Source organism: Mya arenaria, chromosome 4, assembly GCF_026914265.1.
Source record: "Mya arenaria isolate MELC-2E11 chromosome 4, ASM2691426v1".
In the NCBI taxonomy this organism is placed as follows: Eukaryota; Metazoa; Mollusca; class Bivalvia; order Myida; family Myidae; genus Mya; species Mya arenaria.
The window spans coordinates 35,705,237-35,726,876 of NC_069125.1; positions in this window are offsets into that span (position 1 = coordinate 35,705,237).

Here is a 21,640-nt window from a genome sequence, read left to right on the forward strand (position 1 = left end):
TTAAGTAACATATTGGGACAAATTATTTAGTGATATGAAATGTTAAAATATATAAGTTCTTTTAATTGAATTAAGATCAGTTAACCAAGTAAATTTGACACCAACATGCCAGGTTAATCGAGTGTACATGCATTGTTATGTCGTCCTTTTAGAGAACATTTCGCATTAATTGCTTTATGTGTTCGTCATCATAGTCAATTTGGCAAGCTCTGTCATGTGATTTTTTCGTTAATTTTTTCTCAGAGGCCAGAGTCGGATACGTACAACACTAGACCAGACTATTACATATTGATATAAGTCTAAATGAGTTTTGATATATGTTCAGCTAGTTTATGTTCGATATATTTTTTTTCCAGAAAATCATTAAGCACAGTATTACTCAAGTATCCTCTAACTACCGTGGACCACATAGGGACACAATTAACTAATCATTTGTACACTAAATTGTTATTGTTTGAGTATTTAACAAACTTATTTACAAATAGAAAATGTAAATTTCCCTTTCGAATGTTTTACTACCAGTTGTGTTTTGGTGAGTATGAAAAAGCTTGAACCGTAGACACTGTCATTTTCTAGACCTGTCATAACCGATGACTGAATTTTATGTTCATGATATGCTCCACTCCTAGGGTGTGACGCGCATGGTAACATTAAACCTGTTTCGTTCGCATTTAAAAATAATGATAACAAAACTTGTATCTGTGCTTGAAAAACATGCGTTTATATGACGACGTAAATGAAATTTGATCAACTGAAAACGTCCAGGAGTTGCACCAAAAAACTTTAATCATAGAGTACGTCAGCGTCTTTATGCTTATCTACTTCCCCATCCCTATTGAATGTAAGTTTTGCATGACAAAAAAGTACATACACAGAATACGTTCTGATATTAAATGCGTTTAAAATACACTATATGAACAAAAGGGAACCAAAAAAACATACTCAACTTCGAATGACATGCACTGATACAATGACAAAGTCTTAGAACCTTCAATTTGAACCGAATTCTTTAACGATCATAACAATTATTGTCTAGTTAACTGCTTGATTTCAAAGGCTTCTTTTGTCGATGCTGTGGTTAAATGTGATAATGGCCATAAAATGACAGACCACATACGGTGTAATTTCTGTAAGGGGTTTCTTAATTTTGACAACTAGTCTTGATTTATTACAGTACTTTTAGGTCAGAAAAATGGGCAACGTATATTGTCGGACCATACTTTCAAGTACACTTTTCAATATATATTTATTTCTCATTAGTATGAGTCAATATGTTGAATGAAATCCAATCTTATTAGATTCTGTTCCTAATATACGTTTTGTCATAAAGCCAATAAGATCGAGTACTTAAGTCATATTGAATGAAACAAGACAAGGGAAGAGAAAATACTCGAGTTTCCTACCTAGTGAACGAAGTGGGTTGGTATCGAGTTCATGCGGTTTGTATTTGCCAAGTTTGAGGTAGCATCTTACATTTTTGTTTCCAATGTTTCTACAGTTGTATTGTAGTGTGTGAAACATGGTTAAAACGTTGTTATTTTCTTTGAATACTTTTCTTTCAAAAACTGGTCAATTTTTCCCTTGTCCGTTTTTGCTCTGGTCGTTGAAGTAAGCCAAACACATGAAATTCGTTTCAACCCATAGAAGACTAGTGATGTTGTGGGGTTAAAATTGTCAATAGGAGCTAATGAACTGAATTTACTCGACGTGTTCGCTTTCTTGTATAAAGGTTCATCTTTTCGAAAATGAAATAAGAAATTTGTATAAACAAAACCTATAAATGCACGAAAAGAATGATGTAAGTGTGTTCCTGTCACACCGGTTCTAAAATAAATTCCAGAAAACGTCCCTTTTAAAGAAAGAAATATTTCTAATGATAATAACCCACTGGAATCTACACGTTCTAACTCGGTAGCATAAATGATATCTAAGATATCTGTAATGCATAGATTTCATGGCCAAACAAGGAATAATGTAAGAAAAACAAAGATGAGAGAAAAAAACTACATTGCACAAACAACAACATATCGTTGTCAGTTTGGTAACCGCATTTACAAAGACAGTGAAAGTAAATCAGAACTCACTGGGCGTTTCAACCGGCTCAGTCTGAATCTCAATGCCACATGTTATGGGAAAGTTACCGTCTGTATCTGAGCTGTCTTGCTATATCAATTATATAATGAATGTAACCAGCATGGTATAAGTGAACGTCTACAATCATTTCAGACAATTTTGTTACACATAGTTACTACTTTCCGCTTTCTTATCAACTACGTCTGAAAGTCATTAATTTCTTTGCGCGTTTTGTTGTAGAATAAGCTGAAGTAGGAATAACTACTAGACCATCCCCTCGCTGCCGGTTTTACTAAGTTTAAATTAAGGCCAGGAAATAAATTACAAGACAGTACAGCACATCAAACACTAAATGGTTGACATAAAACAGACACTTATGTTTTACTTTCTGTCATTTTGTAAATTAAATGTTATTTCAGCTTCAATTGAATTAATACACATCAGGCGGTATATAATTTATGGATGACAATTGCAGTATATTGAAATTGGATGGATTCATGTATTGCATCAATACTGCAAAGCATTTACCAAACTAACATTGAAAAATGTCTTTTTGTCTAATCTAGTAAGCATTTCCAAAAAGTCGAGAGCCAAATTGTTTAACCTTATTCGTTTGGAGATAGTAAAGCAATCCCTGAGATATGGTTGTACATAACTATAGTTAAGATAGTGATCTTATTTTTTTTGTAGAAAGTACGAGTGAATCAAAATTTATAAAGTGGCTGTATGCAAAGACATGTAAGAATGGTACATATTTAACCGATAGCAGAAACATTGTTGCTATAGTCCTGAAAAACTCTGGTCCAATTCAATAATGAGTTATATTCCCACGACAGAGGTCGGTAGTGGCGAGATAATGGTCCTTTTCAATTATCCCTGTCTATAACGCGGTAACAGATTTGATACAAAACAAGTGCATGAGGTGTTACACGTGTTATAACTGCAAAGAAAATGAAGCTTTGGACTCGCTTCCTTAGCTGCTTTTGAACGTTGTGCATTTGCATATATAACTTTGAATTACCCTTAAGAGGTATTAATGTCAGTTTATGCTTAATTATTTGAAAACCATTGTAAAATACGGCATCCTACATCTCATCTCATTAGTACTTTACTCCTAGAAAATATGATTTAATGTCGTGGAAGACAATAGTGCTTGGATGAACTCACGTCACTACCTTAATTACCTCAATACAAATACACATGCTTGGAATCGAACCCGTCATCATTTCAACGAAACCACCCAAGAATATATGTTTGCATGCATTTAACCGCTTTCCATTGTGTTCTTTGTGTTCAGAGATGAAGCCCCCTGTGCAGATTATTAGGAATAAAAAAATGTAAAACAATTAAGTGCATACATACTATGAACAGATGTCAGTATTGTCGTATTGTTTTAAATTCTTATTTCATATGAGTAGCGAAATAACTTAATTGAAATTAGAGCATTACATGCGTTGCGTTCAGACGATATATTTAACTGCAGATATGTGAAAATGCGAGACAAGTATCCCGTTATCAATTAATGTCGTCGGACAACATGTTGTGACTGGCAGTTAACTTCGGTGATGTGAGTGTGGTTTGGCAAATTATTCAGCTTGGACCAGACAGACCAGACAGAGCACTTTGTTTCGAAGACTTACATGATTATTTTGGGTTTTCCTGTTGAGTTTATAGTTATACGATAAACTTTCTTGAAATTTTGGCATGCAATCTTTAGTCATTGGAATTAGTGATTATCAGCTGGATGATGAAAATCGTCTGCAATTTCTTCTCAGAGTTCGAGAAATAATTTTATCCTATTAAACGCAATACTCCGTTTGTCTTTTAATTTAATTTCATGCTGGTAATTTGATAATGCTAGTTGCTCTAGTTTCCCAGTTTAAAGGTAAGAAATTATAGTGTTTCTATCTATCTATGACAGTGCTCGTCTCATCCTAGTCTTGCTCGTCCTAATGGGCGCACAAACTTAACTTTGTCAAAACTAATTCCTCTCTTATGCATCAGTCATCACGACTAAATGATGAATGACTTGCTGTCATCGTTTTGATATACGTATATATTTTAAAACCAACGATATTTTCCAGATTACGTTCAGTTCGTTTGAAAAGCTCTGTGAAATAATGCCTTCTCTCAATTTTAAATGTACAAGTAATGAACTTTAGAAAAGGTATTGCCCATATTTGTGAAAATAAATTGGAATTCTACTATCTGAAAATACGTGAAATGACTTATCGGAAACAAAATGTATGACTATATTTTTTCAGCACTTTGTTTTAATAGACATAATAATCTAGAATAATATTTTGACCTACAATACACGAAGCTTGTAATACAGCGTGCATTGTTATTCTGACAGCTAGTTGAAAGGGCTAATATAAAAATTGCACTGAGCACAACCAAAGATTTGTATGACAAAAGACACAGACTGATTTTTCTATAAGTGTCAATTGAGTTTTCAAATACAAATACCGAAGTAGACAAGAAGGGCTCGCGCCCACACGGCCATCTTGAATTTACTGCTTGTTTGAAAATTTGTTATTTTCCTTGTAAGATCAAACAAATACAACTTCAGACATTATTTATTAACTTAATGCAGCAAACAAATGATGTTTTTGGGGCCAAGGGACTCCTCTCGCATACGAAACAATATGGAGTCTTGCCAAAAATAACATGTAATTGACTAAAATTGCCGAATAATCAAATAATTTGAGGTATTAAAACTGCAATAGATTTCCCTAATGAACACTAAAACATTATTACACGTTAGCGCTATTTTACTGTGTTTGTTTTCATCTTCCACAAACTAGACATGTCTCCGGGCCGAAGTACCGAGTAACCAAGCGTTATTTGCAACTTAACTGAGCACTACAGTAATATAAACATTAACCAAACATATTTTTATTGACTATTTAAAAATAAAATTGCATTGAATATCTCCACATGTAAGTTATCTTTCATACAGTTTCAAGTAACCCTGTAATTTGCATCACTAATTACGGATATACATCTAAAAACGCGGCAAACAGTTTTATTGATGAAGTCACAAACATGGATACCGTGCGTTAATTTAGCTTTAACAATGCATTTCACTTAATTATTCGTACATTGATGCAATACCACGGTTTTTTTCTCGGCAAAATCACGTTACACCTTAATATTGCTAGCTAATGCACGAACAAAAGCAACTAAATTTCTGGGTTCCGACGAAAGATAAGTTGCTTACAATTTTATGTATGTGATTACAGAACCGATGTTGCCCTTTGTACCAACACAGTTTTAAAAACACAATGCTTTAGGAACAATTCATGCATGTTAATAATCGACTTTGTTTTTGTTTGATCGGGTTCGATTAACTTTTAATTTAATATTGCTGCGTTAATTTATCCTTTTTCGCCCGTGTGAAACCAAAATCCTCGTATTTAATTAGCTTCACGGGAATAAAAACAGTTTAGGTTTCAATGTCAAGCAGTCGCTAATCTTATAAAGTTCATACAACATCGCAAGGCATCGATGAAAACTGCAACTAGAAAATACAACTGTGCTTTTTTACAAGCAAATCTTAATAGAAAGAAGCCTTAACCTCTTTTTGAAAAAATAAATTAGTATTAAGTTTCCTGCGAACAATCCCTGGTGAATGGCTACATAAAAGCTTACAGATCGGCGTGTTAATAGAATGTGAGAAAGCTCAAATATACCATGTCTTACTACTGATGGCATGTGATCCTTTATATCGCCATTAACGTTAAAACTTTCCTTTACTTTGAACACATCGAGAGCACTTCTACCACTTGGCTTATTGGTTTCATATTTCCGCCGCCCCGGATCTCACTCATGTCTTATAATATAAGCCACATGTTTTACATCATCAGAGTGTGCTCTGCTTCTTCTGAAAGTGTATTCACTAGGTATTTTCTAATGTCATCATCAACTATTTTAGACACTTTGATGCATTTATTTTCCTGTTTCAAGTGTGGCTGATGTTGCGGTTTTTATGTTGAACCATTGTTTTTGGTTACGTTTTATTTGTCTTTAGTTTCAATATTTTCTTCAAGTCTAATGTCGCCGAATCAATTTATTCATTTGTCGCATATACAGATAAATCTCGTTTCAAATATATTGCTGTTTATTTTATGTTACTTGTTCTAACGTGCAAGGGGAAAGTAACGTCACAAGTGAAATAAATTGCAGAGATAAAGAGTATTCAAATGCGTTTTAACACTTATTCTGATGCTTGTTCTCATCATTGCTTAGCAATACACTGTTTGGACAATGTGGCAAAAAGTACAGTTCAAGAAACTTCTTCGTTTGTACAATATTGACGAAAGCTTTAAAATTATATTATCATACTCGCGTCTGTTTTCTTGGTAGAGGTCAATTGTGGTGTATATTTCGGGGGACATAAGAAAGTTTGCGAAAGCACAACCTAATGGGTGAGTGGATGACATCTAAAACACTTTTCGCCATTGAGTAATTTGAAACAGAAGATATGACGGTTGTATAATCATAACTATAACTACAATTATTTGAACGATTATGAATATGCAATTGAGTAATGCACTATAATGGAACAATTACAATTAACAGTACTGTGTACGGCATATATTAAAAGATTAAAAAAACACATTTATGCACTACTTGCCAATATGACAACAATTTGTTAGATATAAATGATCTATATGTACAATCAACACACTTGTATACTCCAATCATACTTACGTCATTTAACTATTGCTTTGACGTATTAATATTTAAACTACAGAAACGAGCTCAGTAGCCAAAAGTTTAAACATAAACCCAGTTTATTGGCGCTTGGTAAACTCAAAAGACATAGAACACAAAAACAAATTAATCACAAACAAGAGATATGGGAACACAGTACAAATAACACAGTGCATATATACTATATAAAAACTATGTACGTTTATCAAAGATTGTTAAGTACCGCCTTGGAATGGTCAGTAAAATGTAAATTTACTAGGGGTTTAAACCGGTTTGCGTGCACAACCTCACACTTATCCCAACAATCAAAAATAAAGTAAAAACATAAAAGAATTATCCATTATCCATTTCTTATCGACGATCTATTAATCATTTTACATTGGCTTTCTACAAGGTCAGCTCGTTCTCCCTTGACATCAACGTCGCGCTCATTTCCTATTCCAATTGATTTGATGAAATTAATTAATGTCGCTTTTGTCGGTGTGTCCCTTTGGGCCAGTTCCTCGTCTTTCCTCTGAAATAGAACATATGTCGAAGTATAACAATTCAAAAGGAAATTTCGACTCAACCAATTTGAAAAAAAATGTTATGGTACAGACTGGTGTGAAATAAATTATTCCAGGTTTGTCTCTGGAATAATTGCTTTCACTACACGATTTGTCTTAGCATTATCTTGAGGAATGTCTAGTTCAACTGAAAATGTATGATTGGATCGATTTAAAATTGTCATTATGGCCACTGCTGTTAGTTATGTCTTTTTTATATCGAGGCCAAGGTATAAAAAATCATTTGACGTTCTCTATTCATTCTTATCCTTGATGGTGATATTTAGAAGCAATTTACTGGTTAGAAATTTAGTCATGAACCAAACACCGTGTCTCTTTATATGATATCTCTAGTTTAGCCTGAATAAGAACAAGTTCTTTAATCAAAATTAGTGACTAGTGTTTTTTCATACAAAGTATGGATTGTAATGAAATTAGCACATAATGATACTGACGCTTTTGTACAGTACTGTCATGCGTGTAAGCAGCAAATGATTACCTGTGTGTGCGCAGTCTTGGCAGATACGTACTTTATGTCACCTAATGTACAAGACAAACATTATTAGTAGGGAAGACAACCTGCTATGTTAGGTACGCCGCATATCTATATATACGGTAAGCGCAGATTTTTGGGAAATATTATGCACGTACTTATCGAGTTATTCGATACTTTGATAGGCTTATGCTTTTCTTTTTTCAGAATGATTCCGCGCCAATGATGATATGATGAATGATTCTTATTCCGATAAAAATACAATCCTACCTTAAGTTAGATAAGTTGTATTATTTCAGAAAAGAAATTGAACAACGTTGACAGACTGAAGGAATAAATTGTACATAACTATTACTTGACCTTGTTTTTTAAGGTATAACAAAAAAGCAAACTATGAAAACTTGTTGTAGACAAAGACATAAAAGAATGATTCCTTATTACATATTAGAAATAATAATAAAACGATACAATTGTATTTAAACGCATTTGTAAAATAAATAATATAATCATCCCAATCTCATTTGTACTGTATTACTTGGAAATGAAAGTAAGTGTGAATAACAGGGATGAGAGATTCGCATGTAAGGCCGGAATATAGATTGCATACATTTAACAGCCAACTTTTCTTATCTTTGCTTTTAAATTAATTGTTCGACCGCCTTTCCAGATAAGACAGAACAAAAAAATGACATTAGTCTTCAAAACATCTTATTGCATACTCACTATACACTGCTGTTAATATAATTGCTCAGTTGATGATCCATCCAGTTTTAATAGGAACTTAAACATCTTAAACGTTTTGTTACGCAGTAGCACTAATGTCGCGAAGTTAAATTGTCACTAAGCAGACCCGAAAGAACCTAATTGAATTTGATGCAATACGTTTTGTTCAGACGATTTATGTTACTGCACATATGTAACAATGCGAGACAATGACCTCGTAATTTAATAACGACGACATGTTGTGACTGGCAGTTGCCTTCGGTAATGTGATTGTGGTATGGACATTTATTCAGCTTTGACCAGACGGAGCATTTTTATTTCAAAGACTTATTTTGTTCCTTTTTGGTTTTCTTTTTAGAGTGTATGTCTTTTTGATCAATTGCCTTGTTTTTTGGCAACAAATCTATGAGTTCTTATAAATATTAAATGTCTGCTTGATAGAGTTAAAAGTGTGCTATTTCTTCTCATGGTTTTATTTTTTACCCCATTTAACGCAATACGTCGTTTGTTTCTCTTTTTTTAATTTCAGGCTTGTTAGTTGATAAAAACTATTTCAAAGAATGACGTCAACACAAACACAAGTTTGAAGAACTCTCTTCACAATGTTACATGCGACATAATAATAATAATATATGTCATGTGTTCCCGTTCCGGATAGAAAAATCCGACCCGAGGGCACCTGCGTTGCCTGGTAACGATGCTTGCATAAAAAAGCTCATTTTTGTACATTTCACCAAAATAATAAAAGAAATAAAAAGTATTACGTCACAGCGCGTGACTCATCTGGCATGGGGGGAGGCCAGATGGGATTTTCCAGCACGGCTGACGTCACCGGAAATGCCTATCCGGTGTGCTAGAATAAATGAAATTACATTTTTAATTTGAAATACATGTATCGAAATATTTTATTGTTTTGGGCAATGCATGTGTTAATTTTTAGAAAGCTTTATATTGCGTTTAAACTTTGGCATTATGTAAAGAACGGTTTCACGAAAAGAGAGTTTAATTAAAACAAGCCTTTGGCGTTAACGATTTGCCTTTAAAAGTCTGTTCAGCATTGTTTTGTTTTTAATGAACAAATTGTTCTAGAAAGATGTATTGTCCTACAGTCATTCTCTTAATGTTTAAAAAAGCGTGCAATATAATTCTGACAGCTTGATGAAAGGGATGAAATATGCGCTAGATTGCGCACAACCGAAGAAATGCATCACGAAAAAGACAAACAGATGAATCATTATGGAAAATGCGGGTTAATAAAGCATTTAAATACAAAACAGTATTCCCTTAAAGTAACATGTGATTGACTAAAATTGCAAATATATCAACAATTTGATGTATTGGAACTGCAAAAGATTTCCCAGATGAAATCTAAAACTTTATTGCACATTGAGCGTTCATGTTTTGTGTTCAACTTCTACAGATTAATCCAGTCTTAAAGCAAAATACATAGTCACTAGCGTCATTTGTATCCACTTTAAACAGTACGTCACCAACATGGAAACTGTACTTTCTATTAGATTTTACAAAACATTTCGAGTATATATCCGACCATGAATGCAATTCCATGATTTACTTCAAGTCGGGGCTCGCGTTACACCTTTACTAGTTGCCCTACATACTAAAATCATAAAATAGAAAAATATGTTTTGAAACCATTCATGCATGCTTATTAATCGAAATATTTTTTGGTTGATCGGGGTTGTGGAAATTTCAGTTAATACTGTTATGTTTATTTGTTATTTTTCGCATTTGTGAAACCAAATTTCTCTTACTAAATTAGATCCACGGGAAGAAATGCAGTTTAGGCTTAAATAGTCATATGTCAATGTTTCCCAGTCGCAAATCTTATAAAGTTAATTCTCTCGACACCGTTGAAAACATTCGGAACTCCTCGGCCATTTTATCGAAAACAACCTCGGATGTATGCCGGTACATCAGTTAAAGTAGTTCGTAAATTTTTGAATAATATCATTAATTAAATGTAGTGTTTAAGAGTTGTATTTATTGATCTCAGTTTAAATTGTTTGCCAGTGAAGTGTTTTATTGCAAACATAATTAAGATTCCCAAGAGTTAAGTCATAAAGTTTAACTGCTAAATAAGATTATTACGCTATTTTTTTCAGCGCACTTAAACGTATCACTTTGTTTGTATGTAAACCGTCCAAAAATATGAGCTCCGAATGCGATGAAAAATACAACTAGAAATACAAATGGGATTTTGTTACATGAAAATATTAATGGAATGAAGCCTTTAAAAAAACCTTTTAAGAATTGATTCAGTACGAAGTTTCCTGCGAACAATACCCGGTAAATTGATATATGAAAACTTACATATCTACGTGCTAATTAAATAACGGAAACCTTAAGTATACACTGTGTAATTCCTGATGGCATGTGAGTCCTTATATCGCCATTTACGTTGATACTCGTGGAAATGTTGCTAAGATGTAAGATCATTCCTTTACGTTTAAAATACGGATACCACCTCTACCGACTCTGTGCACATTGGTTCAGTATTTCCCCGCCTCGGAGCGCAACCGTGTCTTATATTGTAAATGTGATGTTTTACATCATCAGTGTTGTTGAGCATGCTCTTCTAAAGTGTCATATGTGTATTTGTTTTTTCATGACTGTTGCTTCACTTTGATTTCATAACAATCACGGATTTCGTCCAAACTTATTCCCTGCAAATATATAGTATATTTAAAGGCCATATAATTGTTAGAAAACAAAACATCAAAAATAAATGTGTTTACCATAACGATTACGTGTTATGCTGAAAACCAGCATAATGAGCTAGTTTGAAAATTGAAAACTTCAAGAAGCATGCTATTTCAATATTGTACTTTCGTTATGACGTCATCTCTGACGTCAAATTTTGCATCGATAATGCGTAATTCAGGTTCTTACTTGTAAAAATGTACATTACACATTTTCAATATATGGCCGTATAGTTTTCTTCCTAAAAATGTTATTTACTTTAAATACCGAATGAAACAAACAAATGTCATAAGGCTCAAAATCGATCGAAGCGGATTATGTAGTTGATTTTGATATTGATCGTTTTAGATATGGAGGAAACAATGAAACTATAGAAGACAAAAATATGTGTGTAGTTATCGCTACAGGTAGAAGTTACACGATGGCCTTAAACGCCATATGCATAATATCCCTTTCCACGTGTACTGGTAGGTTAATTGAGTCTCCAATAAAACGATTTACTGGGGATTTACTTTGTAGTTGTCATTGCCGTTTATCTTGCTTTTTGTCAACACTTAAGTGTATGACGCAAGTCAAAATTGTATGCGTAACTAATTTTAGAAAATTTCCTTGAAATAATATCATTATGTTTAAAGATTTTTAATTGCGTAAATAACAGCTTTGCCTGTAGTTTGCATTTTCTAGATATCGACGAAATGTTTAAAACTTTTGCACAAACCTATTTGAAACGCTCAAAAGTAGCAATCTGATAACCTCGACCATTTTTCATCGAAAAAAACCTCGGATGTCTATGGACGGTTTTAATGTCAGAACTCTTTACATTTAAAAGCACTGCAAATATAACGCGTAGTAAATTCGAATTTAGCAGTTGAACCTAAGAGTTTTACTCTAATGAATTTTAATCATTCTATGATATGTATCCAATAATATTTTTTACTGGGCTAAGTAATACATATATCACGTTAAAACACTGCCATAAACTGACATTATTATGATTATTATAATTTAACAAAGTACTTCTAGTAAGACACCGGCTTTCATCAGAGGTTGGATTCGATGAGCAATGATAGAGGTGTTCCGTTTGTCAAATGTAGTTCACATATGCACTTATTTATTTAAGAAGCAATTCGTAATGTCTATTGTCCACGTTTTCTACCATTTTTATTATAACAAAGTGTTATGATACAATATCTACATGTACGATGCGTAACTCTTTGAAGAATATTTTCAATAATAACATTGCCATTGTATGTCTACATTCATGCATTATTACGTTGCAAAATCCTAAGATCACGGTTTGAAAATATTCAAGAACATGTCAATTTATAGGCGAGTAGGATGTGTTCACAAATTGCAGTCAACAAAAATTTAGTACTTAAACTAATTTATTTTGAAACACTTTATGTTTTCTTAAAAAATACCAATTTAGAGCATTTAGAAGGTGTGATCTTGATTTCTTTTCAATTCACGTTGTCAGATACATCTGAGAATAATACCTTTTCTGTGTTTAGCTCATTTTTTCGCTCTACTTTTAATTACCGTTTGTTTCCAAAATGTCATCGAATGTACCAATACTTATTTTTTAACTATGCGTATCACACTCAGTAATATGTAGACTGGTATACTTGTCCATTTCCGATTATCGATCTGTAAAACTGTTCTTCTTTGAGACTTCTGATCTGATTGGCGAACTTTCAGTCTCGTTTTCATTTGATTTCAAATTCACAATCGTTTATACGGGGTTTCTTTAATCATTTCAGATTGGCAATCTGTTGATACGTTGCATTCTACACTGTCAGTGCGTTTTCCCTTGACATCAAATTTGGGCTCATTTCATATTCCAATGGATTTGATGGAAGAACTTAATGTCGATTCTGTCGATGTGTCCCTTTGGGCCTGTTTCTCGTACATGCAATTGAACTAAAAAACAAACTAGAGATTACTTTTTTGAAAAAGCGCTTGTCTCCCCTATTGTGTGGTCGTATCTGAGAAAAAAAAAGATGGACATGAAATTTGTAATTATGGACAGGAGACAAACCAACAGTGAAGTTTGGTTTATTCACCTGTATTAAATAGTGAATATCTACTGCGACCTTGACCTTTGACCTATTGATCTCAAAATCAATAGGGGTCATCTACTAGTCATGACCAACTAGCATACCAAGTATAAAGTTCCTGAGTGCAAGCGTTCTTTAGTTATTGAGCAGAAACGAAGTGTGACGGATGTACTGACGGACAGGGCAAAAACAATATGTCTCCCCATTAATTGGGGAGACATAATAAATTCAGTTGAAGCTTTAAGGAGACTTTTTTTTATAAACACAGAATCCTGTCCATGGCTATACTATGACATCTTATCAATTCTTCCAATCAATCAAACTGGTATAAAATGTAACTAGATCAAAGCATTCTCCTGATATTGCACGGAAATATTTTTTTACATTAGAGGTCACAGCGACGTTGACCTTTGACCTTGTGACCCCCCAAAATATAGGAGTTTTCTAAACCTCATGATCAACCTCCCTACCAAGTTTGGTGAACCTAGGTCAAACCATTCTCAAGATATTGAGCGGAAATGTTTTTTACATTGGGGGTCGCCGCGACCTTGACCTTTAACCTAGTGACCCCAAAAACAATAGGGATCTTCTACACCTCATGACCAACCTCCCTACCAAGTTTGGTGAACCTAGGTCAAACCGTTCTCAAGATTTTGAGCAGAAATGTTTTTTATATTGGGGGTCGCCGCGACCTTGACCTTTGACCTAGTGACCCCAAAAACAATAGGGATCCTCTACACCTCATGACCAACCTCCCTACCAAGTTTGGTGAACCTAGGTCAAACCATTCTCAAGATATTGAGCGGAAATGTTTTTTACATTGGGGGTCGCCGCGACCTTGACCTTTGACCTAGTGACCCCAAAAACAATAGGGATCTTCTACACCTCATGACCAACCTTCCTACCAAGTTTGGTGAACCTAGGTCAAACCGTTCTCAAGATTTTGAGCAGAAATGTTTTTTATATTGGGGGTCGCCGCGACCTTGACCTTTGACCTAGTGACCCCAAAAACAATAGGGATCCTCTACACCTCACGACCAACCTCCCTACCAAGTTTGGTGATCCTAGATCATGCGGTTTTCCAGTTATCGATCGGAAACGAAGTGTGACGTACGGACGGACTGACGGACTGACGGACTACCGGACAGGGCAAAAACAATATGTCTCCCCCAGAGAGGGGGAGACATAATTGTTGAATTGAAGTATTGCGAAATGAATTTCAATAGTTATGCGAAAAGCTGCAGAAACAAGCTCAGTAGCAAAAATTTTAAACATAAACCCGGTTTAATGGCACTGGGCAAACGCCAAAGACATAGAACATAAAAAAACAAAAATTCACAAACAAGGAACATGGAAAAACAGCACAAAACTCCACAAACAGCACAGTGCAAACATACTATATATAAAAAACTAAGTATGTTTTTCAAGGATTGTTAGGTACCGTCTTGGAACGGTCAGTAAAATGTAAATGTTCGTATAAATATTATGGTAGAGATTGAAATGAATTATTCCAGGATTTGTCTTGATAATTGCAATCGTTCATTTCTAGATTTGTCTTAGAATTAATTTGAAAAATGCCTAATTCAAACGAAAATGGCAACTTCTGTTATTTTTTATTTCTTTGATTACTAGGGAAAAATTCATAATAATCACACTAAAACAGCGGTGGACGTTTCCTGTGCGTTCTTTCCCTTCTTGTTGATAGTTTATTTTCATTTTCATATAAAAATCGATTTCATTATTTTTTCCTGTATCTTAAACCTAACTATGTGTCTCTCTACGTGCTATTTCGACTTCACACTGATAAAAAAGTTCTATTTCGTTGAAGAAAATATGTGCGAATTGCCTTTCGTACTAGTTTATAATTTGTTATAGAATTAACACTGTTATGTTATTGTCGTCTTTGTTATTCTTTGTTTGTGACTGTATAATTCATGTTTTCTATATTACACTGTAATATTATTTTAATGTACGACCCTATTCCGATTTCTGAGCAAAAAAATGCTTATTTAAATTCCATATGTATAAAACATACCATCATGTCGAATAAGTCAAGTGCTGAATGGATAACTGACGCATTTGCACCTAAATCGCAAAACTTTGGCACCTCTATCGGCAAATCAATGGATGGAGTACGACTATTATTTCGTGTTTGCCTGTATCAAAATTGGAAATGGTATCATTGTTTTATTACTGCGGATATTATTTTGGTAATCATCTTCCACAGTGAAAAAGTTGTCTGAAGGACCAAACCTTAAAATGAATTAAAAACAGTGGCCAATGTCATTATCAGGATATGAACGCAGTTGGGCTGGTTTAAGTGTGTTGAGGAGTCCGAGTGTAAAATAAACAGGACAACATTGATATAAGGTAGGCGCGATTTGTAGTCGCGCTCATCATGAAAAGTGTAAAAGGGACTAGACATCAGATAATACAACTGCAAGAAAATAATACTTACATAAAATTAACGTTGTTGTGTACATCGCTTTTAATCTTACTTTTTGATGTAGCACATCGCTTACGACATTTGCATCTTTCGCAGTTTTGGGGCATTTTTTCCGATTCGAAATTTGCTAGGGTTGTTTATCACGTAAATCCCAGTATGTTTTAAAAAAGCGTCCACTCATAACATATATGCATTAAACTGGGACACAATTTGCGCTGTTTTAAACGGGGAAGCACATAAGAGACAGCAACATGATTGTTGCGTTTACTATTTTAACCACTGAACTCTTGTAAAGTGCTACCTATTAGCTCGCATATACAAGTCTAGGATAGTTTTGATGAAATACTGTATTTTCATATTTTTGGACCATCTGGTGTCTAAAAAGAAATTTGTCCAGATATAAAAAAACAAAAACACTAAGTGATAGATTCATAATTATTTGGAGACATGTTACCGATAGAGGACCATGATTTGGTCATGCTTTTAGACAAAACCATTTTCGACATAAAACTCATAGAGTTAACAGTGAATTTCCTTCAATCTAAAATACTATTTAAAATAGGTTTATATTGGTCTACCTGGCAGTGAGTAAAATGTGAAGCTGCGAAAGTTGATGTATATTCGAATTACTGACCTGGTACTATATCTAACTGTCTCCTAATAAATGTGGATATTCCTGGGAGAAGTAACTCTGTTACGGGCTAAAACAATAAGTGGAATATTTGTGTTTGGCTGATTTAGCGCTAGTATCCGACTGAAATTTTACTTGTCAGACAAATGTCGCATGCTGGACGATTTACATACGTTTTTGTTGGCTTGAAATATCTTGCATCTGTGGGTCCAAAAATGTTATCGATTTTTATATCCTAAAACGGTTTCTTGAGGTCCTGGTCATCTATAACTACAGATTTCTTTCCACTCATCTGTCGTATTTTGCGATAGGTTAATGCCCATTTCCGGTTTCGAAATTATTGTCACAGTTGCCCTTTAGTTGTCGGATAAACTGTCCTTAAATACAAACGAAACCTCTCTTTGGAAATATTCAATGAGTTATTACTTATTTTCAATGCGTCCATTTTAACTTCTTCATCATCCGATACAACATTCTGTGTAGGAAAACTGTGTGTCATTGTTTCGGCTTTCTCCGACAAGGAGTTGTTTTGTCTGTTGTCGTGCTTCTGAACTGTCGGTTTCTCAGAAACTTGCGCACTTCTGGTGGCATTTGGAGCAAACGCGAATATCATTTGACTCGGGGGGAATGCTTCATAATCATTGGTATACAAAGAAAAATGTTTCTTGCCTGTAAGCAGTTAGCTACAAATATCAGGATTCATTTCTGAAGATCTTTCCTTAATGGAAGCAAGAAGTTATAATCCAATACGTAAACTGTTGGCTGTTTTGCTATTCTCCGATCTATGTGCTCTCGTTTGCTCCAGACGACATAAGGCATAGTTAGTTAGTGTCAACTTTAATTGTGAAGCTTTTAAAACGCGATGGTCACAATTGTTTTCCTACATAGACAGTTAAACTTGCTTATCAAAGAACTATTACACTTCTTGCTGGTATAAAGATAATTTCAAATGGCGAAAGCAATGTCTTCTTTTCTTTCTTTTCGTTACTTTATAAGCAATTGACTGTGGAACAAGTATCTATCAGACTTTCCATTTATTTAAAACCACGACGGTCCATCATTAGACGGGCGTTCAATGAGGATAATATTCATCGTTAGAAAAATATTAAAATGTATTGTACATATGCAAGATTAGCACCTAACACAAATATGGCAAATATTTATTTACCCTTAGAGGAGGACAACTGGAACACGTAATTAAGTGCAAAAAAATCAACATTACTCTGTCAAACGCTTTTCAAAGTCAGCTAAAATGAATATGTTTAATAGTACAATAGTTGCATAAAAAAACTCAAGTATCCCTAAATATAGAGACAGGCCAAAACTGATGTATGTTGACAAAAGCATACATGTCAGAGAATCTGTACATGCCTTTGATTTTTCTTTTATTATATGATTCAAATATAATAATATATAATACATGGCATTTATTTGTTTTTTTTTATTAGAAAAAACTGCATGCGCACAAAACGTAATTTCGTTGTTGATATCATGTCCCAACCCTGTTCGCGCTGATGTATGTTTGGATAGCAGAAGGGGCGAATATTGTTCAATAGTGAAATAAAAAGACATTTTCACTGTTTGAAACAGTAGAATATCGTTTTTATTTCACATATAAATATCTATAAACCACCGGCAAGCGTATATTAAATTGATATCTTCTATGCTCGTACTCGTGAAAAGTCTCTAGTCTTGAGGCAAGACTCAGACATAGAAAGCAAAATTACAAGGCGATTGAAAATGTCTATGTTCCATTGATTTTTACGTTATATGTAAATGGTGTTGAAATTTCGAGTTGAAACATTTTTCAGGAAATGTCATCATCAATGATCTGACAAAGGGGGAGTTTATAAAATTCAGTTTTGCAAGCATAAGACATCATTCTAAATACAAAGAGATCACAAGTTCTTCAGGAAGGGCCTTGTATAATAAGTTACCTCTTCAGCAATCGGGCCTGCTCAAAACATATCAATTAAGCTGATTAAGTTTATTAGTCTTATCTTTGTCTATTTGCATGCAAGTCGTCCTGTTTCATTCGCCTTTGCGTGAGGGTGTGAAGAGCATTGTTACACTAAATTGATACAACTGTGGCATGTGCAATTCGATTCAATCGAACACAATATCATGCCAACGCCGAATTCCCTATCTCTGCTTCCGGATGATCTTGAGCGCGCGCAGCTCATCTCATCTATACAGCACGAATAGTTCCGGAAAACCGACGGATAGCACATAAGTCTTGTGCTTTATGTGGGCAAATATTTATAAATACTCATCAGCATTTTAATACATGTCAATTCCAAGATTCTGTTTTGAAAAGTTTTTTTTCCGATATTAACATCGGAAAACCATATATTATAATGTTAACATGCAAGCGTACTTCCAAAACAGTTAATCGCATATTAACTATGAACGGTTGTTAATATTTTCGTATTGTAAATGCTTCTTCCATTTTTGAAAGAAGCCAATACATCTAAAACGTTTTGTTACCCTGTAGCACATTTGTCGTTAGGAAAGGCCCTGTGTAGCTAGTTATCTCTTCAGCTCAGAACAAATGTTTTGTTAGCAGAGCGCAATGAACAAAATTGAAGCTGAACCGTTACATATGTTTTGTTCAGAGTCTGAGACGATACTTGTTACTGTGCATATATGCTGGTAATGCAAGGCAATGGTCCCTTGGTATACGACATGTTGTAACTTGCAATGCCCTTTAATGATGGGATTGTGGTATGGCAAATTATTCATTTTTGACCAGACAGAGCACTTTGTTTCAAGGACTTTCCTTCGTTTCCTTGGGGTTATCCTGAAGTAATTTTATGGTTATTATGTAAATGACCTTAGATGTTGACAACCAATCTTTAGGTTTTTGAATTATTGAATAGCAGCTGGAAAATGTTAAACGTTTGCAATTTCATTTTAGAGTTCTAAAAAATGTTTATCCCGCTAACTGCAATTCGCCGTTTGTCTCTGTCTTTTAACTGCATGCTGATATGTTGATAATACCAATTAATCAAACAATGTCATTAATCCGAACAATTGAGACTAAAGCTCCGTTTAAAATGCTCCCTGCGACATGTAATTGTGATTTCATTTGCGTTTGTTGCATAAAAACTGCAATAAATTTCCCAGATGAAAACTAAGGCATTATTGTATTATTTTATTTGTTTTCAACTTCTACAGACTAGGCAAGTTTTAATAGCAAAAATCAGATTCACTAAGCGTCATTTTAACCTATCAGGACTCTAATTAGTAACATTGACAATAACAAAACAAACACACGAACGTAATGCTACATTTTTTTTGTTAATAGCTGGTTCAAAAAAGGAAAAGTCTTAAAGTGCCTTCAATACCCCTATATGTAAGTTAACTAATCCACAATTTCTGGTTAAGATTTCCCCTGTTATTCGTAATTACACTTCACTTCAATATCAATTCATTAATGCTTACTTTCATTAATAAGTCACAAACATGAAAACGGTGCTCTCAATTAGCTTTTACAAAACTGTTCACTTAATATACATACGTCAAATAATATTCGTACAATAATGGAAATTCCACGGTTTCTTTCTCGTCGGAAACCCTGTTACACATTAACATTGTGTGGCTTATGAAGGCAAAACGGCAGTTGAATAACAGGTTCCGGCAACAGAATGTTGATATAAAATAATATGTTTGTGAATACGAAAATTATGTTGCTTATATATCAAAATCGTTTAAAAAAACAAGAACTTTTTGGAAACAATAAGTGCATGGTAATTAATCGAATTCTATTTTGGGGGTTGATCGGGCTCATTTAATATATGTGTAATATTGTAACGTTAATTTGTCCGTTAAAGCCTTTGTGAAACCAAAATTCTCGGACGTAGTTAGCTCCAGGGGAAGAAATGCGGTAAGATAACATAGTCATACGTCAATGTCTAGCAGTCGCTAATCTCATAAAGTTATTTCAACATATCACGACACAGATGAAAAAAATACAACTAGAAGATACAATTGATTTTGTTAGATGCGAATCTTAATGGGAAGAAGCCCTTTAAATTTTTTATTTAGTACCAAGTTTCTACGAACAATCCCTGGTACATGGCTTCATGAAAACTAATATATCTGCTTCGTAATGCAATATGGGAAAGCTCAAACATACCATGTGTTATTAGTTATTGCTGATGGCAGGAGATCCTTTATTTCGCAATTAACGTTAATACTCGTGAAAGTGTTGTTGAGATGTAAGATCATTCCTTTAAGTTTGAAATACGGAGACCACCTCCACCGACTTACCGACGTTAACACGTTTGTACATTGGTTTCGTATTTCCCGCCCCGGAACTCAAACATGTCTTATACTTTGAGCGTCATGTTTTACATCATCAGTCTTGTCGAACATGCTCTGCTTCTTCTGGAAGTGCCATATGTGTATTTACATGACAATTACTTATCTTTAATTTTATATAAGCCACGGATTTCATCCAAACTTGTTTTTCGGCATTTATACAGTATATTTAATGGTCAAATTGTTAAAACTATACTAATGCAGTATGCATAATAAGTACGTTTTATGATAGAAACCAGCACAATGAGCTATTGATACTTTAAAGATGCATCCTTTGCAATAGTGTACTTTCGTTATGAAGTCATCTGTGTAATGTCAAATTTCGCATGGAAAATGCAATGCAAGTTCTTACTTGTAAATACGTATCTTAAACTTTTGCAATATATTGTCGTCAAGTATTCTTCCAGAAATGTCATTTTTTGATATACCGAATAACATACATTTCATGTGTACTGGTAGGCTCACTGATTCTCCCATTAAACGATTTCCTCGGGATTTCTTAGTTGCCATTTGCCGTTCATCTTGCATTAGTCTACTCATATCTGTATGTCGTAGAACACAATTGTATGCGGGTTTTGTTGTAAATTTCCCGTGAATGATATATTTTAGTTAAAAGAATTACGTACTTTTCTCAACTACGAAAATCACAGTTTAACCTGCTGGGCTTTCTCTGCAGTTTGCATTTTCTGAATATCGACTAAATGTTTCGATATTGTGCACAAACTTAGCTGTAAGGCTCAAATGTAGCAATTGGATCACTTCGGCCATTTTTCATCGAAATAAACCTCGGAAGTTTATGGACGGTTGACGATGTCTGAATTCGTTACATTTAAAAACGCTGCAAGTACATCGCGTAGTAATTTCGATTAAGCAGTTAAACCTTAGAACTTTACTCTAAGGAATGTTAAT